The sequence below is a fragment of the Rutidosis leptorrhynchoides genome, chromosome 1, assembly GCF_046630445.1.
Source record: "Rutidosis leptorrhynchoides isolate AG116_Rl617_1_P2 chromosome 1, CSIRO_AGI_Rlap_v1, whole genome shotgun sequence".
Classification (NCBI taxonomy): domain Eukaryota; kingdom Viridiplantae; phylum Streptophyta; class Magnoliopsida; order Asterales; family Asteraceae; genus Rutidosis; species Rutidosis leptorrhynchoides.
In genome coordinates, this window is record NC_092333.1 from 313,743,498 (window position 1) to 313,757,602 (window position 14,105).

Consider the following 14,105-nt stretch of genomic DNA (forward strand, 5'->3'; position numbering starts at 1 on the left):
TTAAGACGAGGCCTAAACAAAAAATCATCTAATCGAACCGAACTAACTGAAAATCAACTTTCCAGTAGCCTAGGTGGTCTGATAAGATACGAAAATCAGTGGACAAGTGCTCCGGTGAGGTTCTTGGTGCTTGATGCTCATCACGGTTCTCATCCTTGATGCTTGTAGCTTCAAGTGTATAACTCGTTGATGGTTTAGCAACACTTTTGACCAAGATTCTACCATCAATACACAATATGTTAAGACCAAGTGGTAACACAACTCATTTAAGAGTCTTAGATGGATGATGAACCAAGGTTACATCATATCCTTAGTCTTAACACAATTACAAGTCCTATTTACAAACAAAGTTACAAACTTTACATTAATCAAACAAGTATGAACATGATCCAAGTCAAAAGAGGTGATGGAACCCTAAGCTAGAGAGCTTGAATCCCTTTCACACAATTTATAAGGTCACAAAGATAGAAAGCTTGAACCTTTAGTGTTCTTGAAGATCTTGAAGCATAAAGCTTGGATCTTTAAGATATATGAAGATAACAAACAAAAGTTTGAATCTTTATAACAAAATAACAAGATTAAAGTAAAAGAAAGATGAATCTACAAAGTTGGTGAAGATTCAAAGCTAGAAAGCTTGAATCTTCCATGTTCTTGAAAGATTCATGCTTGAATCAACAAGATATAAGCAAGATCAAAGCTAAAAGGAACTTTGATCTCCATAATATGATGATGATGGCCATGAAAATGAAAGGAAAAGAAAAAGAAAAAGAAGACTTACAAGCAATACTAGAAAGGGAAGAAAGAAAGAACAAGTGTGTGTGAAAACCAAATGAGCAAGTGATTTGAATGAGAGGTAAATGGCTAGTATTTATAAGCAAGGAATTTGACAAAGATTGATGACATGGACAAGGGCTAGTATTTATAAGCAAGGAATTTGACAAGGATTGATGACATGGACAAGGGCTAGTATTTATAAGCAAGGAATTTGACAAGGATTGATGACATGGACAGGGGCTAGTATTTATAAGCAAGGAATTTGAAAAGGATTGATGACATGGACAAGGACTAATTAATTGGGTCACTAGCTAGAGTAGGGTGGGCTTGAGCCCAACAAGGTAGAAAGTCCAACAAGACTAACTATTGTGCATAATTAAATTACTACGCGTAATTAAGCATCCAAAAACCCAGGTAATTATTATTATAAAATAATAATTAATATTTCGCAGTCATAATATTCCGATTATGACAAAAGTTAAACGTACGCGCAAGTTCGCGGTTTATTCGAAACGTCAAATAACACTGACGGTTATAAAGGCTTCCAATGATCAAGTTATGTATCCTACGTACTCTAAGGAACGTTTTAACATATAAATGGAAGTAAACTACGTAAATCAAGTTTCCAGAGTATAAAGTAACACAGTACGCAGAAATACGCAGTCTCGCAAAAACACAAGGCACAAAAGCAAGTCGAAAAAGCCGGGTCGTTACAATTTTGCTTTAGTGTGTCTTATCAAGTTTGTTAGGATGCATTAGTGAGTCTGGACTTCGACCGTGTTTACTTGAAAAATGATTGCTTAACAAATTTTGTTGGAAACTATATATTTTTAACATGTGAATATTATGTGATATATTAATCTCTTAACGTGTTTGATATTATGTGATAGATGTCTACCTCTAGAACAAGTCCCATTGACTCACCTAATAATAATGAAGAGTCAAATATAAATTGGAATGATTCGTGGACTGATTCACAAGTTCCCGAAGAGGAACCGGAAGAAGAGTCGGAACCGGAAGAAGAATCGGAACCGGAAGAAGAATCGGAACTGGAAGAAGAAATAGAACCAGTGGGGGAAATAATAAAACGGTTAAGTAGAAGAAAATCCTCAACCAACCGACCAAAGTTAATTATGGTCAATGGTGTTTCCGCCAAGGAAGCAACGTATTGGGAGGATTACAAATTCTCCGATGAATAGGATCCCGACAAGGATTCTGATGATGTTATAGAAATTAACCCAACACAATTTAATAAGGCAAAAGAGAACAATAAGGGAAAGGGCATAAAAATAGAGAAATTTGATTCCAAACCCGATGAACTTTATATGTATCGTCAACACCTGTATTTCTTAAGTTGTGACAATAACCCGGGAACCTCTAAACCACCTGGTTTTTCTAAACCAATGTGGAAAACGACGGCTCGTATTAGGGGAACATCATATATCCCTAGAAACTTGGCAAAACGAACCAAAATAGAAGAAGAAGAAACGAACGAGTCGGAATAAGATAGTTGTATTCGTGTGGTGTAATATATGTAATATAGTGTGCTTATGCTTTATGATATATGTAAAAATTGCTTGTATTAATAAGTATTTTTTTTATGAATCTAGCTCTTGTCTATTTTACAGTATAAAAACACAAAATGGATAGACAACCCAATATTTTAAGAGACCTACCCAGAGACATGATTGATGAAATCTTGTCTAGAGTCGGTCAGAATTCCTCGGCACAACTATTTAAGGCGAGATCAGTTTGTAAGACATTCGAAGAACGTTCCAAGAATGCCTTGGTTTATAAAAGGATTTCGTTCGAAAGATGGGGGATATCACATTGGGAAATCCATAAGTTATGATGTGTTTACTTGACGCATATATTGCGGGGAACCCAAATGCTATTTTACGCAACGGGTTAAGAAATTATTTTGACTCAATATATCCGAATATAGGACTTCGTGATTTAGAAAAAGCGGCTAACATGCAACATAAAGAAGCATGTTATGCTTACGGGTTAGTAATGTTCGCTTCTCACCAAAGTGAGAACAAGAACATCGGGCTACAACTATTAAATAAAACGTTCCTACAAGTGACGGACTCAGTAGTTGGGGTGAGAAACAAGGTTTTTAGATTGTTACGGGACTGTTAGACATTACGTAACCCTCGTCCCTTTGACGACGTTACAACACGCTGTCTTATCAACGGCCATAACGGTTATGTTCCACAAGACCAAGGATGGGAAGTAGTCCTAGTAAAACCAGAATGCATGACTTGTTTCTGGACGTATGAATTACGTTTCTTTATTGCCTTTGCTGAACGACTTGTGTACTAGCTAGAATTATCTTGTATCAAATTTATTGTGTGCTATATTTCATGTTATATGTAAAATAAGCAGTATTGTAAGTTTGTAAAATATTGTGAAAAAGTTTGAACGCGAAATATTATTATAATCAGTTTTTCATATAGAATTGTAGTAGTTGAATTGTATATTAGCTACTAAGTATGAACTTAACGGGTAGTACTATTGACTACTCTTAATATTCTGTATGATTAACTTGTTTCATTTGACTATTTGAAGGAAATGGCACCGACTACTCGACAAACCATGAATATGAGCGAAGAGGAATTTTGTACCTTTCTTGCTGCAAACATAGCCGCAGTACAGGCTGCGCTACATACCAACAATAACCTTGGATCTAGCAGTACAGGAAATCGTGTAGGATGCACCTACAAAGAATTCACTGCCTGCAAACCTTTGGAATTTGATGGAACCGAAGGACCGATCGGATTGAAACGGTGGATCGAGAAGGTCGAATCGGTGTTTGCCATAAGTAAGTGTACTGAAGAGGACAAAGTGAAGTACGCTACGCATACCTTCACAGGTACTGCGTTAACATGGTGAAATACCTATCTAGAGCAAGTGGGACAAGATGATGCTTACGCACTACCGTGGTCAGCATTCAAGCACTTGATGAACGAGAAGTACCGTCCCAGAACTGAGGTCAATAAGCTCAAGACAGAACTTAGAGGGTTACGAACCCAAGGATTTGATATTACCACGTATGAAAGACGATTCACAGAATTGTGCCTATTGTGTCCGGGAGCGTTCGAAGATAAGGAAGAGAAGATCAACGCGTTTGTGAAAGGATTACCGGAAAGAATCCAAGAAGATATAAGTTCACACGAGCCCGCCTCCATACAACAGGCATGTAGAATGGCTCACAAACTAGTGAACCAGATTGAGGAAAGAATTAAAGAACAGGCGGCTGAAGAGGCCAATGTGAAGCAAGTTAAAAGAAAGTGGGAGGAAAAAGGTGATAAGAATCACCAATACAACAACAACAGCAATTACAACAATAATCGCAACAACTATCCCAACAATCGCAACATCAATTGCAACTATAACAAATGGCCCAACAACAACAACAACAACAACAACAACAACCACAACAACAACAACAACAACAACAACAACAACAGCAGCAACTATAACAATCATCCCAACAACAATAACAACCGCAAGAACAACAATAATCAGAAGCAGCTATGCCAACGGTGTGAAAAGTATCACTCGGGGTTCTGCACCAAATTTTGCAACAAATGTAAAAGAAATGGTTATAGCGTGGCGAAGTGTGAGGTCTACGGACCAGGGGTTAACAGAACGAAAGGAACAAATGGTGTCGGAACGAGTAATGGTGGAGCAAGTAGTGTCAGAGCAAGTTATGCCAATGTAGTTTGTTATAAATGTGGAAAACCGGGCCACATTATTAGAAATTGCCCGAACCAGGAGAACACGAATGGACAAGGCCGCGGAAGAGTTTTCAATATTAATGCGGCAGAGGCACAGGAAGACCCGGAGCTTGTTACGAGTACGTTTCTTATTGACGATAAATCTGCTTATGTTTTATTTGATTCGGGTGCGGATAGAAGCTATATGAGTAGAGAATTTTGTGCTAAATTAAGTTGCCCATTGGCGCGTTTGGATAGTAAATTTTTACTCGAATTAGCAAATGGTAAATTAATTGCAGCAGATAATATATGTCGGAATCGAGAAATTAAACTGGTTAGCGAAATATTTAAGATTGACTTGATACCAGTAGAGTTAGGGAGTTTTGATGTGATAATCGGTCTGGACTGGTTGAGAGAAGAGAAAGCAGAGATCGTTTGTTACAAAAATGCAATTCGCATTATACGAGAAAAAGGAAAACCCTTAATGGTGTACGGAGAAAAGAGCAACGCGAAGTTAAATCTTATTAGTAACCTGAAGGCACAAAAACTAATAAGAAAAGGTTGCTATGCTATACTAGCACACGTCGAGAAAGTGAATTCCGAAGAAAAGAACATCAATGATATTCCCGTCGCAAAAGAATTTCTCGATGTATTTCCGAAAGAATTACCGGGACTACCTCTACACCGATCCGTTGAATTTCAAATAGACCTTGTACCGGGAGCTGCACCAATAGCTCGTGCTCCATACAGACTCGCACCTATCGAAATGAAGGAACTTCAGAGCCAATTACAAGAACTTTTAGAGCGTGGTTTCATTTGACCAAGCACATCACCGTGGGGAGCTCCTGTTTTGTTTGTCAAGAAGAAAGATGGTACATTCAGGTTGTGTATCGACTGCCGAGAGTTGAACAAACTTACCATCAAGAACCGCTACCCATTACCGAGAATCGACGACTTATTTGATCAACTACAAGGCTCATATGTTTATTCGAAGATCGATTTACGTTTTGGATATCATCAAATGCGGGTGAAGGAGGATGATATTCCAAAGACTGCTTTTAGGACGCGTTACGGTCATTACGAGTTTATGGTTATGCCGTTCGGATTGACTAACGCACCAGCTGTGTTCATGGACCTCATGAACCGAGTGTGTGGGCCATATCTTGACAAGTTTGTCATTGTTTTCATCGATGACATACTTATTTACTCCAAGAATGATCAAGAGCACGAAAAACATTTGAGAAAAGTGCTAGAGTTGCTGAGAAAAGAAAAACTGTACGCTAAGTTTTCAAAGTGTGCATTTTGGTTGGAAGAAGTTCAATTCCTCGGTCACACAGTGAACAAAGAAGGTATTCAGGTGGATCCAGCAAAGATCGAAACCGTTGAAAAGTGAGAAACCCCGAAAACTCCGAAACACATACGCCAGTTTTTAGGACTAGCGGGTTACTACAGAAGGTTCATCCAAGACTTTTCCAGAATAGCAAAACCCTTGACTGCATTAACGCATAAAGGGAAGAAATTTGAATGGAAAGATGAACAAGAGAAAGCGTTTCAATTGTTAAAGAAAAAGTTAACTACGGCACCTATATTGTCATTACCTGAAGGGAATGATGATTTTGTGATATATTGTGACGCCTCAAAGCAAGGTCTCGGTTGTGTATTAATGCAACGAATGAAAGTAATTGCTTATGCGTCTAGACAATTGAAGATTCACGAACAGAATTATACGACGCATGATTTGGAATTAGGAGCGGTTGTTTTTGCATTAAAGACTTGGAGGTACTACTTATATGGGGTCAAAAGTATTATATATACCGACCACAAAAGTCTCCAATACATATTTAATCAAAAACAACTGAATATGAGGCAGCGTAGGTGGATTGAATTGTTGAATGATTACGACTTTGAGATTCGTTACCACCCGGGGAAGGCAAATGTGGTAGCCGACGCCTTGAGCAGGAATGACAGAGAACCCATTCGAGTAAAATCTATGAATATTATGATTCACAATAACCTTACTACTCAAATAAAGGAGGCACAACAAGGAGTTTTAAAAGAGGGAAATTTAAAGGATGAAATACCCAAAGGATCGAAGAAGCATCTTAATATTCGGGAAGACGGAACCCGGTATAGGGCTGAAAGGATTTGGGTACCAAAATTTGGAAATATGAGAGAAATGGTACTTAGAGAAGCTCATAAAACCAGATACTCAATACATCCTGGAACGGGGAAGATGTACAAGGATCTCAAGTGTGACGATCTAGAAATTTTCGACCAAATTTAAACTTAATCTTTAAATGTTTCCGACACGATAAGCAAAGTCTGTTAAACCGAGTCTAAAAATTTTGGAACTGCTTTTATGAATTCATTTAACATTCGACTGTCCCCGACGATTCACGAACAACTACTCGAAAATAGATATGTAAATATATATATATATATATATATATATATATATATATATATATATATATATATATATATATATATATATATATATATATATATATATATATATATATATATATATATATATATATATATATATATATATATATATATATATATATATATATATATATATATATATATATATATATATATATATATATGTATATATATTATAATCTGAAATATATTAATAAAAGCTTATGTGTTTTAATTGTTGAAATTAAAGATTTAAATATAAATATTATTATAAGAATGATTTAAAATTATAATATTAGTTATCATTATTATTAATTAACTTATTATTTTTTATTTAAAATTATCAATATTGTTATTATTAATATTATCATATTATTTTTTTATATTATTATTTCCGTATTTATTATTATTAGTATTTTTATTAATAATATTAATATTATTATTTTTATTACTATTATTATTGTTATTATATTTATTAGTTTTTAATATAAATTAAAGACATATAATTATATGAATTCTGCTTCCAATCCCTTTCACTTTATCTATTCTTTCTTATGATTGAATTGTTTGTCAATCACGGGTATAATACGAACAAATTCAGTTTCAGGTCACTTTCTGCTTTTAATATTATTCCTGCTACCGATCACCAATCATAAACCAACTCACCCACCAATTCATAATATATTCACATCATTCATTAGATTCAACATAAAAATTTCACTAGTTGTAGTTGTAAATTAGTTCTATCAATTTGTTTTCCGTTCTCATCATATACACAATTACAAACACCCCATCGATCATTATCACCATCATTCATCATATTCTATTATCACCTTCTCTTTTCGATCATATTGAGCAACCGAGAACGCCATCACATATACACCTTCTTGATGTTCACCATCACCTTCTATCATTGTCAACCCAAGACACAACCTTAAACACTCACCTGGTTACCGTTTCTCTCTCTCTAACTACCTCGCCATCCATTTAAAACTATTATTATATCCTTCATCGTACGACATCACTGAACCCAGTGATCACCTTCACCTTCGTTAACCACCACCAACAAATCCTCAAGACTTCTCAACACGCCACCAAGAATCACCTATTTAAATTTTCTATTTTCGATCAAACGTTACAAACTCAAACCGTTAAACCGTCACCCATTTGGTCACCACCATTATCACCAATATATCTCTCCCTCACTATTATTCTTGCTCAGTAAACCGCCACCTTTTTCCCTATATATTTTGTTTTTCTCTTTTCTTCTTCTCCTTTTGGATCGAGACACCACTTCCTATAACTATATTCCCCATTGTATAGTTTGATTATGTTCGAGCTACTACTTCGGTTTAAAGGTGAAAACATGATGATATGGAATGATTAAAATGAAACGATGATGATGAACTATTTATTTTTTATTTTTGCTAATGGAAGATGAGGTAATATGGAAAGGTGATAGTAATGTTATTAATATTAAAAATGTTGCTACTCTCCCTTTTGCCGAAAGTTCCAAAAAGTCAACCCATTTGCACAATTTTTTTTTCTCTCCTTGAATGTCGACTGCATTATACGGAGTATTACCTTAATTATTTGTAGGGCCAACTTTAAAAGTCCACTTGAGGATTATAAATGGTGGCCGACATTTTGTATGCATCTTATTACTTTATTAAAAAAAAAATGGTGCTAGCTTATATTTGGGCCGAGGCTTGACTGGATATCGAATTGAACTCAACTTAATGATGAGGATGTGATTTCTAGTTGCTATTGGATGTGATGATGATGATTAAAATGACGTTAAAAAAATATATATATAATGGTGATACATGAAATAATAAGTGAAGATGAGAATGGAGATTGATTAATTTGTGGAAGAAAATGAAAACAGAAATTTTTGGGTTAAAAATAAATAGGTTCCATATTATTTCAGAAAAACTGAAATAGATGAGTGGTTGTGTGTTGATTCGGGTTAGCGGGAGGTCTTGAGTTCGAGTCCGGTTCATGGCAAATTTTTTTAGGAAAGCTTTTTGAAGTAGTGCTCTTTATTACAATTATTATTATTATTGTTATTATCATTAGTTATTATTATGATTACTATCATTAGTGTTATGAATGTTATTATCACCACTAAAAATTAATATTAATATCATTATTACTAGTATCATAATTATTATTATTATCATTTTAATTGTAAGTATCATAACCATTATTAGTATTATATTTGATATTATGGGCACTATTAATTGTTGTTATTGCTATGTTAATAATAATATTATGATTATTATTATTACTATCATTTTAGTTATTATTATGTAATATCACCAAGTATTAATAGTATTAGTATTATTATAAATATTATTAATAAGTAAATTATTATTATTATTAACATTAATACAAGTTATAACATTATCATTATTATGTTAGTTATTACTATTATCACTAGTAAAACATTAACATCAAAATTACCATTTTTAACAAACAAATATTTTGTACCTAAAAACACGCTTATTATATATACTATAAATATATCGATATTCCATATAACTATATGAAAAATATATTATTATTATTATATATATGGCTACAAATAACAAATTAGGCATTTTTAATATAACATTAAATATATATATATATATACTAATATAACTATAATAATCATTTTAGATTTATTTATATACAAAATAAACATATATAACACGTAAATTAAAAATATAAAATAAATATATGTAAATTATTAATGGAATGCATAAATCATTTAAATAACAAATATATCACTAATAATAAAATATATAATAGTTCGATTACAAATATGTGTATTAATATATATACAAATGATATAGGTTCGTGAATCCGAGGCCAACCCTGCATTGTTCAGTTGTGTAATGTCGTTATATGTATTTTTACTACAAAATACAATATGGTGAGTTCATTTGCCCTTTTACTCTTTATATTTTTGGGCTGAGAATACATGCGCTGCTTTTATAACTGTTTTACGAAATAGACACAAGTAAATGAAACTACATTCTATGGTTGGATTATTAAACTGAATATGCCCCTTTATAGTCTGGTAATCTAAGAATTAGGGAACAGACACCCTAATTGATGCGAACTCTAAAGATAGATCTATCGGGCCCAACAAGCCCCATCCAAAGTACCGGATGCTTTAGTACTTCAAAATTTATATCATGTCCGAAGGAGGATCCCGGAATGATGGGGATATTCTTATATGCATATTGTGAATGTCGGTTACCAGGTGTTCAATCCATATGAATGATATTTTTGTCTCTATGCATGGGACGTATGTTTATGAGAAATGGAAATATGAAAATCTTGTGGTCTATTAAAATTATGAAATGATTATTTATGCTAAACTAATGAACTCACCAACCTTTTGGTTGACACTTGAAAGCACGTTTATTCTCAGGTACGAAAGAAATCTTCCGCTGTACATTTGATCATTTTAAAGATATTACTCGGAGTCATTCATGACATATTTCAAAAGACATTGCATTCGAGTCGTTGAGTTTATCAAGATCATTATAAAGTCAATTATAGGATATATTATGAAATGGTATGCATGTCTGTCAACTTTAGATGTAATGAAAGATTGTCTTTTCAAAACGAATGCAATGTTTGTAAAATGTATCATACAGAGGTCAAGTACCTCGCGATGTAATCAACTGTTGTGAATCGTTTATAATCGATATGGACTTCGTTCGGATGGATTAGGACGGGTCCTTTCATCAAGAAACATTTTTGGTGGCCGGGTATGAAAGCCAATGTTGCTAAATACGTAGGAGAATGTTTGACGTGTTCTAAGATCAAAGCTGAGCATCAGAAACCATCAGGTCTACTTCAACAACCCGAAATCCCGGAATGGAAATGGGAAAACATTACCATGGATTTCGACACTAAATTGCCAAGGACTGCAAGTGGTTTTGATACTATTTGGGTAATAGTTGATCGTCTCACCAAATCAGCACACTTCCTGCCAATAAGAGAAGATGACAAGATGACAAGATGGAGAAGTTAGCACGACTGTATTTGAAGGAAGTCATCTCCGGACATGGAATATCAATCTCTATTATCTCTGATAGGGATGGCAGATTTATTTCAAGATTCTGACAGACATTACAGCAAGCATTAGAAACTCGTCTAGACATGAGTACTGCCTATCATCCACAAACTGATGGGCAGAGCGAAAGGACGATACAAACGCTTGAAGACATGCTACGAGCATGTGTTATTGATTTCGAAAACAGTTGGGATCGACATCTACCGTTAGCAGAATTTTCCTACAACAACAGCTACCATTCAAGCATTGAGATGGCGCCATTTGAAGCACTTTATGGTAGAAAGTGCAGGTCTCCAATTTGTTGGAGTGAAGTGGGGGATAGACAGATTACGGGTCCGGAGATAATACAAGAAACTACTGAGAAGATCATCCAAATTCAACAACGGTTGAAAACCGCCCAAAGTCGACAAAAGAGCTACGCCGACATTAAAAGAAAAGATATAGAATTTGAAATTGGAGAGATGGTCATGCTTAAGGTTGCACCTTGGAAAGGTGTTATTCGATTTGGTAAATGAGGGAAATTAAATTCAAGATATATTGGACCATTCAAGATTATTGATCGTGTCGGACCAGTAGCTTACCAACTTGAGTTACCTCAACAACTCGCGGCTGTACATAACACTTTCCACGTCTCGAATTTGAAGAAATGTTTTGCTAAAGAAGATATCACTATTCCGTTGGACGAAATCCAAATCAATGAAAAACTTCAATTCATTGAAGAACCCGTTGAAATAATGGATCGTGAGGTTAAGAGACTTAAACAAAACAAGATACCGATTGTTAAGGTTCGATAGAATGCTCATAGAGGACCCGAGTTCACCTGGGAATGAGAAGATCAGATGAAGAAGAAGTACCCGCACTTATTTCCAGAAGATGAGCCAACACCTCTAATCGCTTAAAATTTCGGGACGAAATTTATTTAACGGGTAGGTACTGTAGTGACCCGAACTTTTCCGAACCTTTCTATGATATATGTTTAATGAAAACTATATTTACATGATTAAATGTTTCCAACATGTTAAGCAATCAAACTTGTTAAGACTTGGTTAATTGAAACGGAAATTTTGTAAACGTCTGATTACCCAGTTTGACCAATGATTCACGAACGCTATAAGTTGTATATGACATGATGATACATAAATGAAGAAATATATATGTTTAACATGATATAATGATCATCAAGTATCTCATTAAAAATAGTAACAATAAGTTATATACTTAAAAAGGAGACTATTGACGTATGAAACTCGAAACTATACATATAACGATTATCGTTATAACCACGTCTTACTAAATATATATGAAGCATATTAATACATTGTTATATTATATATAACATGATAATATGATAATTAAATATATCATTAAGTGTATTAACAATGAACTACATAAGTAAAAACAAGACTACTAACTTAAGGATTTCGAAACGAGACATATATGTAACGATTATCGTTGTAACGACATTTAAATGTATATATCATATTAAGATATATTAATATATCATAATATCATGATAATATAATAATTTAAAATCTCATTTGATATTATAAACATTGGGTTAACAACATTTAACAAGATCGTTAACCTAAAGGTTTCAAAACAACACTTACATGTAACGACTAACGATGACTTAACGACTCAGTTAAAATGTATATACATGTAGTGTTTTAATATGTATTCATACACTTTTGAAAGACTTCAAGATACTTATCAAAATACTTCTACTTAACAAAAATGCTTACAATTACATCCTCGTTCAGTTTCATCAACAATTCTACTCGTATGCACCCGTATTCGTACTCGTACAATACACAGCTTTTAGATGTATGTACGATTGGTATATACACTCCAATGATCAGCTCTTAGCAGCCCATGTGAGTCACCTAACACATGTGGGAACCATCATTTGGCAACTAGCATGAAATATCTCATAAAATTACAAAAATATGAGTAATCATTCATGACTTATTTACATGAAAACAAAATTACATATCCTTTATATCTAATCCATACACCAACGACCAAAAACACCTACAAACACTTTCATTCTTCAATTTTCTTCATCTAATTGATCTCTCTCAAGTTCTATCTTAAAGTTCTAAGTGTTCTTCATAAATTCTACAAGTTCTAGTTTCATAAAATCAAGAATACTTTCAAGTTTGCTAGCTCACTTCCAATCTTGTAAGGTGATCATCCAACCTCAAGAAATCTTTGTTTCTTACAGTACGTTATCATTCTAATACAAGGTAATAATCATATTCAAACTTTGGTTCAATTTCTATAACTATAACAATCTTATTTCAAGTGATGATCTTACTTGAACTTGTTTTCGTGTCATGATTCTGCTTCAAGAACTTCGAGCCATCCAAGGATCCGTTGAAGCTAGATCCATTTTTCTCTTTTCCATTAGGTTTATCCAAGGAACTTAAGGTATTAATGATGTTCATAACATCATTCGATTCTTACATAAAAAGCTATCATATTCGAAGTGGTAAACTAGTAATCACTAGAACATAGTTTAGTTAATTCTAAACTTGTTCGCAAATAAAGTTAATCCTTCTAACTACACTTTTAAAATCAACTATACACATGATCTATATCTATATGATATGCTAACTTAATGATTTAAAACCCGGAAACACGATAAACACCATAAAACCGGATTTACGCCGTCGTAGTTACAACCGGGGGCTGTTTTGGTTTGGATAATTAAAAACTATAAAAAACTTTGATTTAAAATCTATACTTCTGGGAAAATGATTTTTCTTATGAACATGAAACCATATCCAAAAATTATGGTTAAACTCAAAGTGAAAGTATGTTTTTCAAAACAGTCATCAAGATGTCGTTCTTTCGACGGAAATGATTACCTCTTTCAAAAACGACTTGTAACTTGTATTTCCGACTATAAACCTATACCTTTTCTGTTTAGTTTCATAAATTCAAGTTCAATACGAAACTGTGGCCGCTTAAATCACTCAAAACGGATTAGAAACGAAGAAATGGCGAGCAAAACAAAATTGGTAAAAACTACTCATTTTAGCTACGTGAAAATTGGTAACAAATCTATTCCAACCATAACTTAATCAACTTGTATTGTATATTAT